The 13655-nt window shown below is 35.9% G+C and overlaps 1 protein-coding gene and 1 long non-coding RNA gene across 4 annotated transcripts in view; one reads left to right on the top strand and one right to left on the bottom strand.

Moving 5' to 3' along the window:
• hmbox1a (homeobox containing 1a) overlaps positions 1 to 13655 on the top strand; it is a 664927-nt gene that overhangs the window by 131697 nt on the left and 519575 nt on the right. The gene's annotated exons all lie outside the window — the stretch shown is intronic.
• The window catches only part of LOC141378540 (uncharacterized), a 39943-nt gene that overhangs the window by 18443 nt on the left and 7845 nt on the right, over positions 1 to 13655 (bottom strand). For 2 of the 3 annotated variants that reach the window (XR_015513234.2, XR_015513235.2), the window contains exon 1: positions 198 to 2126. This is a non-coding gene — a long non-coding RNA (uncharacterized LOC141378540). Of the gene's footprint in view, positions 1 to 197; positions 2127 to 6467; positions 6650 to 7135; positions 7236 to 13655 lie in introns of those variants that run through there. The other variant, XR_015513236.2, reaches the window with a different exon arrangement.

Below are 13655 nucleotides of genomic sequence, written 5' to 3'. Positions count from 1 at the left end.
TTTTCAATTTATTTTTTTATTTTATGTTACATTTCATTTTATTTTTTATTTTATTTTATTTTATTTTATTTTATTTTATTTTATTTTATTTTATTTTATTTTATTTTATTTTATTTTATTTTATCCTTTTGCCACAGCACTGAAGGGATTACCCATGTTCCCCTTTGAACAGAATTGTGTTTTCAACCAAAACTCACCGGTAAAAAAAGGCTTTTATTGTCCAACTGGATTACACCATGAGTGACATTGACGGCTATGGGATTAAATATAAGTTTATGTTGCCCCTTCGATTCTTGGCATCCCAGTGTCCTCCTGCAGAACAACACTGACGGCTTGTATCAAATTCAGATGTTCTGGTCTAGAAGTCAGCTCGTCTTCTGTTTCTGTACAAAACAAAACAACTTTAAAACAAAATAATAATGCAAAACAGTTGTGCAACAATTCACAAATCTTTCAGCCAGTCATTGACATATCTTTATTAATCATATGGTTTCATTTTACTAAATGAAATGTAATATTTTGTAAGAGAACAATAAGACAGTCAGAGCACAAGGGAGACAGTAATGTTGCATAACAGAGGTGTAAGGCTTAAAACAACATTTCCGTCCAAATAGTAAGGCTCGTGTTGACTTTGACCCCTCCTAGACAGACGCTGGCTATTAAAAGTCAATATCAGTAGTGCTGACACTGGAACATTTCTCTCAGCAGCTGTGGTGTCGCTGTGCATTTCAAATACAGTAAGTGTACCGAGGGACCCACTCTTCTCTTTACATGTGTCTGTAAACATGTTTATTCATCAGTACGCTCATGTGAAAAACAATCTGAATGAAGCTATATCTAGTTGCATTAGGCTTTAAACCACATTGTTTCATTTAGTCACATCAGTGTTTCATCATGAGCCTGGATCAGTGCTTCTCAACCTTTGTAACTTCAAGGCCCCCCTGCTGTCAAAGTCAATATTCAAAAGACTCCATTCACTTTTTATTTTTTCAGCTAATTCATTAAAAAGCTTAATCAACATCATGGACTGATTTGTATGTATTCATATGCACATTATAATAACTGCACATCATGATTCATTTGTTAAGCATTAGCTAATAGTTCATTCATTTTTTTTAGACATCATTAATAAGTAAAAAGTTTATAAATACAGCTACCATTTCTGTATTGCTGACTTATAAACACATTTTTAATGTGTTTAATGCGCACATTTTTAATGGTTGTATTGACATACTTAATTAATAATTTATTTTTAAGTAAATAGCATATTATTTACAAGCCAATAATTTAACAGTATTGGTGGTTCATAAGATCATTCAGAATGCATAAGTAAATAATCAATAAACTATTCAATTGAACATTTATCTTATTTTTCAGGCATATATTATGCAAAAAAAGAATTACTTAGAGTTTATGTCTTGTTTTTAGACACAAGAAAAATAATATGCCAATAATGTAAGTAAAAAATAACTTTATTTCAAAGTAAAAACTAGATTATTTTGCTTACCCCTTTGGAAATATTTTTTTAAGGAAAAACACACTTAATTTTATTTCTAAAAAGAAGATAATATTTTTACTTGTCTAGAAAATGCTGATTGGTTTAAGAATTTTTAAATAGTTGGAATAAAAACAAGAGAACAACACTTCAGGCTGATTTATACTTCAGCGTCAAGCGCATGCGCATGGTCCGATGCAACCTTTGTGCGGTCGTATAGCCCTCGCCATGACTAACACCAACATGCACATCTGCATTTTTTTTGCGTCTGGGTGCTGTTTGCATTGCTCTGCAAGAACACTTCTGAAACGCTAGCTGCAGTGTTTATGTTCCTTTGTGTCGAATTTCTTTGCGGGTGTTTTGTTTTTCTGAACGCTACAATTAGCTAAAACTCACTCATTCAGAGGCTGGGATTGGGGGACGTACAACAACTTTTATCATATGGTAAACACAAAACAAAAGTTTCCATCTGGAGCTACTCCACAGGACTCAACACTTCATAATCACTCCAACGGGCTAACGGCTCTCAGCACCGCCCACACTCGTAATCATCACAGAACCTGCTTTACGTTTAGTTGTGACGTATAGCTACATTTTTTAGAGGTGTGCATCAGCCAAGGCGTCAGCCAAGGCGAGGGCTACAGTATGTGACCGCATGTAGGCTACGTCGGACCATATGCGTGCACTTGATGGAGAAATATAAAGACTGATTTATACTATTGTGTTGAGTGATTGGCGTGACCCACATCGCCTGCCTTGGACATAGTCAAGCATTTATAATTCTGCATGGTGTTTGTGTTGCTCTGCGATAGCACTTCTAAAACGCTAGCTGGCAGAAGGTTATTATGTTTCTTTGTGTCGAGTTTCTTCATGGGTGTTTTGTTTTTTCTGAACAACACAATTAGCTAAAACTCACTCATTCAGACGCGGGAACCAGAGTACGTGCAACAACTTTAATCATAAGGTAAACAAGAAACGAAAGTTTCTATCTGGAGCTCCTTCATGGGACACCTGTAAACACTTGCTTCATCTGGCTCACGGCTTTCAGCATCGCCCACACTCATCACCACTACCAAGCTGACCAATCACAGAAATTGATCGACATGTTACATTTTTGAGAGGTGGGTGCCAGCGGCAGCTTCAGCCATAGCAAGGGTCATGCGACCGCATGCAGGTTGCGCCGTAGCACATTCGTGCGTTTGACCCAGAAGTATAAATCAGCCTTAAATCAGCCTTAAACCAGCATTTAGAAAGAAAGTGTTTTTTTGCAGTGTAATAGGTACTTGTTATGTAAATAATAAGCTCAGATAAAAAGAGAACTAATAAATGATAAGTAAAGGCTTTTTTTTTTTTTTTACTGACAAAGGAAATGAACGGCAGAGTGATTGAGAACAAAAAAATTATAATTTCAAGATACAAAAATGAAACTGTATCAAATCTAAAGTAAATTTTTGCAATGATTTCTAAAAATAAGTGTAAACACTGTCTTAATGAAGCAAAATACAATATAATATAATAACTGGTAACACAATTCATGGTAAATTCCCTGGTAACACAATTCACATTCAATTCATTAACAACGTGTATGACGTATCTACTGGCTTAATAAACTATTATTAAACTGTTTGTAACAGATTTTGCGTTGGATTAGAGATGCTGAATAAGATCATACTTTATAACCACTAATGAACAGTTAATGTTTTAATAACAGGTAATAAGCCAGTAATTAATTGCATGAATTGTGACCTAAACTATTGTTACCTAAAAAATTTACTAGATATAACAATGCGATGATGCATGCAATGTGATGAATCTTAATATATATATGAATTTTTTAAATAAAGCAGTGAATATATGTATGGGTGTTGCAGCTGGAAGGGCATCTGCTGTGTAAAACATATGCTGGATAAGTTGGCGGTTCATTCCGCTGTGGCAACCCCTGCAGAATAAAAGGACTAAGCTGGAGGAAAATCAAACGATAAGTTATTTGTAAATAATTTGGGGTTATGCTGAGACCTGCTTGGAGACTCCAATTTCATTCTTTGAGAATCATTTGCCTACAAACCATCGAACAAGGGACCAAAGAAGCCTGACGCAAAAGCGTCAATGGCGTGTTTCACATGAGCTGAGCTTCCAGATAAATCTGAGTGCTTTTCAAGAGCAACAATTGCATATGTCCATGTCTGTGACCCCTAACAATGTGAAAATGCGTCTGTTCTCCTGTGTCTGCCTTCCCGTCTTTGTTTATCAATTACAGACCATAAACAGGCCACTGTCACAAGAAAATCTGTGTCAGGGGAACAACTGAAACAATTCACAAGAGAACTGAAGAAATGAATGGAAAGAATAAAAGAGATTCAATTAAAGTGTTTGCGAAAATGAATGCCTTGCACTTCAATGGCATGATAACCGGAAAGAGACTGGACAGAGATTGCGAATGATTATATAATGCTGCATGAAACTTTAAAACAACAGAGACACAATGTTATGTCTATGAGAACTCCATTCATAAAAACAACACTTTCTGGTTGGGAATCTTTAAAATTAATTGATGATGGCTTCATTTACCACCATTCTGAAAAAATCGAATCAAATCAAAGAGCTTCATCCAACTGGAGATTTTTGCTTAAGAATGACTGACTTGCAAAAGCCTTTTGAGTTTCATGTCTCAGAGCAAGTAAGAGTGGTATCATTATAATACAATTCAGTTGCAGTACAGCCGAAATACACAGCTTGTAGATTATAGGCTAAAGAAGAGCAAAGCAAAGTTCCAATCAATAGTACAGCACAAAATGAGCACTTGTAAGATTGCAGCTGAATGATTATCATACAAAACATGAATGCGGAATTGAAGAACACTGAATTAGTGTAGTTATTACTATAAAATCCTTTTTATAAGGTAAGTGGTTACAAACCATTTAAGTGGGCTGGATTTAAACAAACAAATTAAATTTATCAATGTTTAACTTTATTTGATGCATGAAATTTTCCTAAATGAAAGTGAACGTCTCAAACTGCAGTTAAAGTCGACAAATTGTAAATGAAACATTCAAAATTACATGAAACCCCTGAGGAAATGTGGATAGCGCGGTGACTTAATGACACAAATCGAATTATGTGCTTTAACGTGTAAAATGGGATCATTAAAGCAACATTCAGAAAGCAACTCATGTAAACACCTTAATCATATTATTGTCTTATTCAGATTAAGGCAAATAATTAGATAACTGATGTCCATTTACACATAGTCACTGTTATCAAAAAGTTTGAAGCCAGTGCAGGGAAATTAATTATTGCCTTACTTAAAAATAAAATAAAATAAAATCTAATGTCAAATGACAATACAATAAATATAAAACATGTTTAGTTTCCAAATTTTAGTCCCCAGTATTTCCCAAAGTGGGGTGAGACAATGCAATGAGACTATACAATAAATATAAAACATTGTACACAAATCCAGTGGTTTTCAAAGTGGGTTGAGACAATGCAATGAGGCTATACAATAAATATTCACACGTGGTGTCAGCGTCAACGCTTCCCATTCACTTTGAATAGGTGACGTCAGGTGTTGTCTAACTGCATTGTATTTTCATCTGTGCTGCTTCAGTGGCTTTGCTTGCTGCAGAAGTTAGGACTTTCCCAACTTTTCAAGCACCCATGGAAGCGTCAGCCATTCAGATCGCTGTATCCAAATACACCAGCTCAGACAGCAGCCGATTGCTGACTAATTTCAGTGGCTGACGCTGCTATGATGATCACGTCAGCCCCAACTTCAGACACAACCCTCTGTCAAGCATTGATGCTGAAGCCCTGTGTGAATCGGGCATAATCCAGTGGTTCCCAAAGTCGGGAGAGACAATGAGGGGGGCTCGCTTGGTGATTTCTAAAAATCTAAAACTATAAGAATTATCATTATTTATCAATAACCTACAGAAAAAAGTGTAGGTAATAGTTACATTAAAAAAAACAACATGCAAAAAAAAAAAAAGACATCAGCCTTTCAATTTTTATTTTAACTCCTAGGGTGATTAAGTTTAAATTAAATATTAAAGACACAGCAATAGTGCCAGATCCAGCGCATTGATTTTATGGCATCAGGTTAAACTTTCTGACACCTTTACAGCACTCACGCTTAAACAATGAATAGACTTTGGCCTATTGTGTGTGCCTTGGTGAGTAATGTTTATATATTTATATCCACCTCAGAGGATATTGAGGGTCGCGAGTCACTAGCCTTGTTTTTTGGGGGGTTGTGGGCTAAAAAGTTTGGGAACCCCTGCATTAATCTAAACTATTTTAATGGTGTTGTGACACAATGTGAGACACAACCATCAAATTCAACTTATTATTATAAATATTATAATTTCTATAGTTGCACAATAAAGCACAATCGATGGTTTAGATCTTAAAGATAATAGATATATAATTTAGTGTTATTCTATCTGCGGTGTTATTTAGTGTTATTCAATCTCTATTTGCGGTGGAGAAAAATTAAGTTTTATTTGCTTTGATGTCATGGCTTTGTCTCCTTCTTTGGTAGCAGAGTTCACGTTATCACCTAATTGTGTGGTGGCATGTGATGATGTGAGGCGCTTCATTAGATTCACTCTAATTACTTGTCATCGACGCAGAGAGACACTTTTTTCCAGGGCGTAAGTTGCACAATACATAAAAAGTCTTGCCTTTCACCTCATTGAGGAAAAAAGTGCTATTTCCAGTTTGCAAAATCTACCTTTGAACTTGTTGGATTACCATCGTTCTGACTCCTGTTCGTTGATCGTCCCAATCACCACAATCACCCCGATCCCTGTCACCTGAATATTAATCAGCCCCACACCTGCACGTCATCTCCCTTCATCACCCCAGCAGTACAAGAACTCTCATCAACCCTCACTCGGTGTCCAGCCTTGTTGCTAATACAAAGGATTGCAATCTCTCTATAGTCAGTGTTATTCACTTTAGTTTTACTTACCTCTCTCATTCTCTGTGATCTCCAGTGTCTGCGTCTTTCCCTCCTAGTGTGGTTTCTCTTGGTTCCTCTTCTGGTTGTTGTCGGTCCCTTATTCATATATCTGTGCCTGGCTTCTCTGCATCATCCCTAGTCCATCTGGTCACCCATCTCAGTTTCTTTGAGTTCTGTTTATACCTGCGATCCTACACAATAAACTGTGATTATACTTACATCTCTGGTTCCAGTTCCTTCTTATATATCCTATAGTTGTAGAAAATATATTATTATAATACACACTTATATACTAAAGCTGGTGTATTACCATTACAGCTTCAGAATTCACAGAACAGATTAGTCTATTGCAGTATGCAATAAAACCATAAATGGAAATGTCACAATATACATGTTAAATAACATGTCCAAGCAGACTTAATGTCTCTTTGAGGGTTGCTCAATACATTTTAATTAATATTTCTGAATTTTGCATTCTGAAAAGCTGTAAACAGATAAGATTCTGTTGCATTGATTTACCCAATTAAGGCTTATTATGAAAACGTAGCGCTAAATATGTGTCTGGAGATAATGAATTATGAAGCCAGAGGGACGTATGGCTGCTTTTCATTTTTAAAACGAGTGGTAAGGAGCGCTATAATGCTGTTTCTTTTCACGTTTACCAGCTGACCGATTACCTCTGTAAGGACTTTGTTACCAGTTTGTCTAGTGGCTCGCCATGTACGTCTGTGGACTTGAGACACAGAGAGGAGTTGACCACGATGACGAGGTTCGAGTCTGGTAAGATACGGTTCCAGAAAGTGGGTAAGACAAAAACAGGAGACAAAAAAATAAAATAAACAAGTAAATAACAGGGTGAGAATATGGTAAATTCTGAAAATATGGTAAAAATCAGGTGAGGGCTTTTCTTATGCTGAACTGCTTTGTAAAAACTTCAGTCAGTCAGTCATTCAGTCAGTCAAACAGTCAGTCAATAGTGGTCTCTGGTGGATTTACTTGAGAACAGCAGGCACGAATGGCACTTGCAAGAGAAATTTAAGATCTCAAAAAGCGTACACAACAGCCTCTGGTGGATTCGCGAAAACAAAAGCTGCAAAAAAACGTATCTCCTGGGATGTATTTGATGCTCTTCAGAAATGTATATAGAGGTAGGTTTTCAGAATGAGCCTGGGTTGTATTAACCCCACAGCTAATGCCTGTATGGTTTTCAGATATAATAAGAGTTCCATATAAATAGGAATTATAATAAACTTGTGTTAAGTAAAATATATATAATTGTTGTGAACTCACAAGGAAACTTTGTGGCCAATCAAACAGTGTGTTTATTAATGATCCTGAGAGTAAAGTCAGAGTCTGTGTTTTGTTTAGTTTTTGCACTCACTAAATTTTCATAAGAACAAGAAAACAATGTGTTTAATACTCATGATATGTCATTTCCATGTACCAAACACTTATAATTCAGCTATTCCTAGGTCAATCCAGTTTATCATTTTATGGCACATCTAAATAATGTTCAAATAATTCATTCAGTATTTTAATTGGACCTATTTATTTAGCAGGTGAACAACCAACCTTTGAAAAAAACATGTTCTTTTAGTTTGACTAGAATGTGCAACAATGAGAAGGTCAAAGTGTTACAGAGACATATGGCAGAAGACCAGAAGGTGTGGGACGTCATGGCCACTTACCTAACGGTCAACATCCCGATTAACCTGTGAGCAAAGGACCAGAGGGGGGATTGAATGAGAAGTAGAAGCGGACCATGAGTTGAGTGGGACAGAGGAGGAGACAAAAAAAGAGGAGGGAGACGAGAGCCAAGGGAATTGGGAGGAAGTTGTACATCCAAGGAATGGAAACACACTGGACACTAAAATGGCCATAAACTCCCTAAGAGAGGTCAGGGTTATAAAAAACGGCTGGGGAGATTCAAAGAGGCAAGGAGGCTGTCAGCACAGCCATAGGGAACCAAGGTGCAACAGGTTCAGCAGAACCCAGAGAGAAGGGTGAGTCTGCTGAAGAAACGCCATGTGCTTTAATAAAAGCACACAGCAAAGCCTAGAGGAACATGCATAACATAATATCAAAAATATAGAGCTACATGTTGTAGGTTTGGTGTTTACATTCACGTTAAAATCGAAATAAAATATTAAAATATATACAGTGTTTCACACAGGTTTGAAATATACTTGCGATGGTAGCCAGATTTAAAACAATATGCCCACATGACATAAATAGTTAACTATATGCAACAAACAAAACTATTTAATTTTTTATAATAATCATATTATGACACTGTTACTTTTCAATGGGGTAAAGTACAAAAAAAAACTGTTAAAGACTGAAATAAAAAAGAAATACTTTTACGCTATTTAGGGGCCATATGCACTCACTGACAGGTAAAATCTGCTTTTCTCTTTCTTTCAAGTTCAAAGCAAACTTGAATGCCAAAGCATTTATACAAAATAGCCTAGGTAATATATAAACATCAGCAAATTAATAAAATAATCAGCAAATGAGAAATAAATGACAGAAAAGTTAACAAAAACAGACAATATCTCTATATATTATCATAATTGCAAGAATAAAACGAGAATTTTTTTAATTAGATAAATTCGTTGATTGACCATTACTTATTGTGTATATATATATATGTTAACATATTTTGCAGCCAGTTTAGATTTTATTTCGTCCTCTCAGAGTATAAAGTAGAGTTGTTTAGATTAAAGAATGAATTATTTACATTCTTTTACATTTACATTTGCATTACAAAAGAGTAATGCAAAAAAAAAAACGCGTACAAGCTTTAGAAAGCGAAAGCAAAACTTAAATTCTGGAAATTTTTGAAGAAAATGTGTGTGTGTGAGTGTGTGTGAGTGTGTGTGTGTGTGTGTGTGTGTGTGTGTGTGTGTGTGAGTGTGTGTGAGTGTGTGTGTGTGTGTGTGTGTGTGTGTGTAGTCTGCAGCTCTGCACAGGAAGATTGGCTAAAGGAGAAACGGTTGTGTCCAACTGAGCCTGGTTTCTATCAAGATGTTTTTTTTCCCTTCATTTTCGTCAATTGGTGAAGTTTGTTTCTCTTGCTTGGTTGAGGATAGTGAAGCTGCGCATCGATGGTTTTGCTCTTCAGTGTTTAAACTTTCAGCAGTGATATTTAAAAAGGCTGAAACAGGAATGAAGCAGTTTCAATTTGCTAGAACTTCTATGTTAAGCTACTACGACACAATCTACATTGCAAAAGCGCTTTAGAAATAAACATGCATAGAACTGAAATGAATAAAGATTATATGCTGGTAATATTTTCAGTGTACATTTAGTTTACATTAGGAAAAAAAATGACAAAAATAAAGAGGTCTTCTACAGTTAATCTAAAGAACAACAATTTTAGTTCCCCAAGAACCTTTCAGTGACTAGAAAAATTAATTTTAGTGTAATATAAGTACAAATATTAAGTAAGTATAAGTAGGTGTAACGCTGTGGCGCAGTGGGTAGTGCAGTCGCCTCAGCTGGAGGGGCATCTGCTGCGTAAAACATATGCTGGATAAGTTGGCGGTTCATTCTGCTGTGGCGACCCCAGATTAATAAAGGGACTAAGCCAAAAAGAAAATGAATGAATGATTGAATTACTTGTATATTATACATAAATGAAAGTACACCTAAAGTCTACATCAACATTTTGCTGTTTGCATTATGAGCATGTTGATTTCAAATGTGTAGATTTTTATAAAAAAAATTCAGCTTAAACATTTTTACATGGCGAAAAAAAAAAAAAAAACTTTAGATGTTTAATAAAGTGATTGTCTACATACTGTATACATTGATCAACCTTTTGTTCAGATGTAAAGGGCTTAAACCCCCCTAAGTAACACACTAGCAACCATTTCTTAGAAACAGAACACATCCATAATTATCCAATAATTATCCACATATCTCAGTTCAGCTGAGCTCAAGAAAATTCTCATATTTAGATGAGCACTTCCAAGAATGAGAGAGGAAGGCTTATCAATGCCTCGTTAAGCCATAAAACAGATTAAAACAGAACCATTTTCTTTCTTGATTTTCCACGAAAGTAGATAAACCCTGACCTCAGAAAGGTTCTGAAGCCTCTTAGATTACCTTGCCCGCCACTAAAACTCAATCAAAGCAGCTTTTGTCAGGCTGTAGTGCCTGGCGAGCGCAAGCGGGCACCACTGTGACCTTTCCACAATAGCCACTGTTCTACAACATGAACTATGGAGCTTAACAGCAGAGAATAAGGCCGGTCCATTCTGAGGAGACAATTGCATTCCCTAGGAAAGCAAGAGCCTACTCGGCGGCCAACCATCAAAATACAAGAGCCATTCTGGATTAAAGCAGTCTGTCTGGCCATCGCAGGGTCGTCGGCTTTAAAGCGACGGAGAAACGAAGACAAACAGCAGAGCCATTGTCCAATTCTTATGGCATCAGAGCTATCACAACAAGCACAGAGCCGCGCAGACACAGCGCCAAAATCAACAGCCTCTCGATTCCTCTGGAACGATCCTACGTGATATTTACATTGGAGGAACACGAAGAAATGCACTTTGTGAACATGATCACAGAGATGAGTACAGGTTTCACATTTAGGGCAACGCTCGGTTGATTTCAACCGTGTCGCTTTTCTGAGGTGCATACAATGGATGATGTGTTTGACGGATCGTTTTGGCTGTCTGTCTTGGCCACACACTCGAGAGAAATAAACCACTATGGAGCGGGCCTGAATAAATGATGTGTGAACGTCTAACTTAGTCGACATAAATGTACAATACGGACCTCCGTGCTGTCCCAGAATGGGGAGTAACCGGCAGATGGGAGGGCGCATGAATGCGTTTAAGTGGACAGGGGGTCACAGGGCAGATTAAAAGACCCTTAAGAGGATTGATATTTGAGCGATCCTCTGTTTTTCATGTCATTCGCCAGAGCAGACTGTTTCCTCGTCTTGTCGAGATCTGTCATAGCATTAACATGCCTTCGGGGGCTCCTTCAGATTAACTCCCAGGGAAAATCAAAGATGTCTCTGCACATTTATGTGGGTTTAAAGAAACCTTTTACCCCCGAAAATTTTGAATGATTTCACCTTGCTGTCATCCAAATCTATTTGACTTATATCCAAAATAACACAAAAAGCCCTACTAAAAGAGCTCTGTGAGAGAAACAGACAGGATTTGAAGTTCACTTTGATGCATGAATGAATCTTCCTACAGTATACTGTTCTGAATGAAAGGTATATATAGTTTGAGTTTTGCTTTGAAACAACATTTATGAGCTATTTTCATGAAACTCAAGAGGTTTCTGTTCCTCAATTAAAGGTGTAATAAATTGGCATGGGCCGGTATAACACACAACCTCATAAGACGTTAATATTAGGTTAGATTTAGGTCATTACATCAGGTGACCAAAATTCCATGTCTATTCATGTCTAAGGACAAGGTTATTTTGACGTCCAATAGCGACATAAAATTATGTTGATATTTGGTTGATTTTAGGTTGTGTTGGAAAGTGACCAAAATCCAACGTCTGATAGATGTCATAGTGGTAACATCCACACAACGTCAAGGTGTAAGATGAGTAGATCTTGAAATTAGGTTGATTTTAGGTTAGATGTTGGACATTGATGTCGGCCTGATTTTGACGTCAACCTAGTTTTCATTTCCAAACAAAATTACAATTACAATGTCATGTTGATACTCTTGGATACAAATATCACGGTTTAACGGTATTGTGATCAGTGCTCTAAAATATATTTGTTTTAAATTTCTGGGTAAAAAAACTACAACTTTTTTCCCCTTTGAACACAAAATAGTTTATTTTGAGAAACATTTAAATAACAAGCTCGGGTAAAAAGTGTAAACAAACTACAAGCATGGCGGACGGGTGAGACTAATCGTCAAGTTGGGAGGCTTCAGTAAAGTTGTTTGAATGACTGTTAATTAACATCTAGCCAACTGGAACATCTTTAACTGTCTCATGTGAGATTTCTAACTTAATTTTTAATCTAATATCACCACAAAAATAAACAAACAAATAAATAAATAAAATAATCTGTCCACTGTAAAAAAAAAAAAAAGAAGTCTTGCTGCCTAAAATTCTTTAGTTGAATAAAAATAACATTTCTAGTCATCTCAACTCCACATCAGTCAGAGTGACTAAAAATATTAACTTAGAGTTTGTATAACTACAGATATTTAGTTGAAACTATTTTAATTGATTAAAATGAGTTAAAGTGACAAAAACATTTGTTGTTGTTACACTGTAAAACCTAACAGTCAACTGTATCAAATGAAATGAGTGTAGTTAAATCAAAATTGACTGTAAGTAAATTCTACTCATTTGAAAAGAGTTTTAAACTCTTTGTTGAAGGTAATAAAATACCTCATTACTTCAACTTAAATGGAGTAAGTTCACAGTACTCATAAAGATTACTTTTTTAACTCAAATGTTTTGAGTTGCCTTACCTTATTGGGTTTTACAGTACACTGTTGTGTTGAGTTCTCTTCATTTATTGGGTTTTACTGTCCTCAAATTGCTTCATTTGCTCAAATGGATTAAGCTAACAGTACTCTGATTAGTTTTGGAATTTAAATATTTTGTGGCAATCGGTTTCCTCAATCGGTTTGAGTTTATTCCTTAACTTATTGGGTTTTACAATGTACGACTTTGTAGACTTTAATAGTCTCTAATAATAATTCTTTTAAATTCCCCCCAGAACAAATCATATTTGTGTCATCTACACATAAAACTAACTTAACTATTTTTGATATTTTACAGGGAATGTTTATACAGTGTAAAGCAAAAATAACTTTGGACCGTGTATTGACCCCTGTGAAATGCCACAAGTAATGCTCAAGCATGTAGATAAATAATGCACCAGTTTACAAACGGTTTACTTTCTTCTAAACACTCTTTCACACAATCCAATACCCTCTTAATCCATATTGTTTCAGTTTATTAATAAAATATATTTGCTAATAATCTCCTGTAATTTCGGTATTATTTTCTTTTGATTGTCCTTTTCAAGATTTTTGTTGAATCTAAGTTACATTGCATCTACATGCCAACTAATTCACATTAGATTCTAAGTAGACTGTTAGGTTAGGGTTAGTGTAAGTTGACATGTTCTTGCAAAGTTTCTTAGTCTGTTAAATGCGTTGAAAGAGCAGCATCAACAGATATTAAGCAGACAGT

The sequence above is a fragment of the Danio rerio genome, chromosome 17 (assembly GCF_052040795.2).
Source record: "Danio rerio strain M-AB ecotype USA chromosome 17, GRCz13ab, whole genome shotgun sequence".
Classification (NCBI taxonomy): Eukaryota; Metazoa; Chordata; class Actinopteri; order Cypriniformes; family Danionidae; genus Danio; species Danio rerio.
The sequence above is the reverse complement of the archived record's forward strand: the minus strand, read 5'-3'. Positions and strand labels throughout refer to the sequence as shown.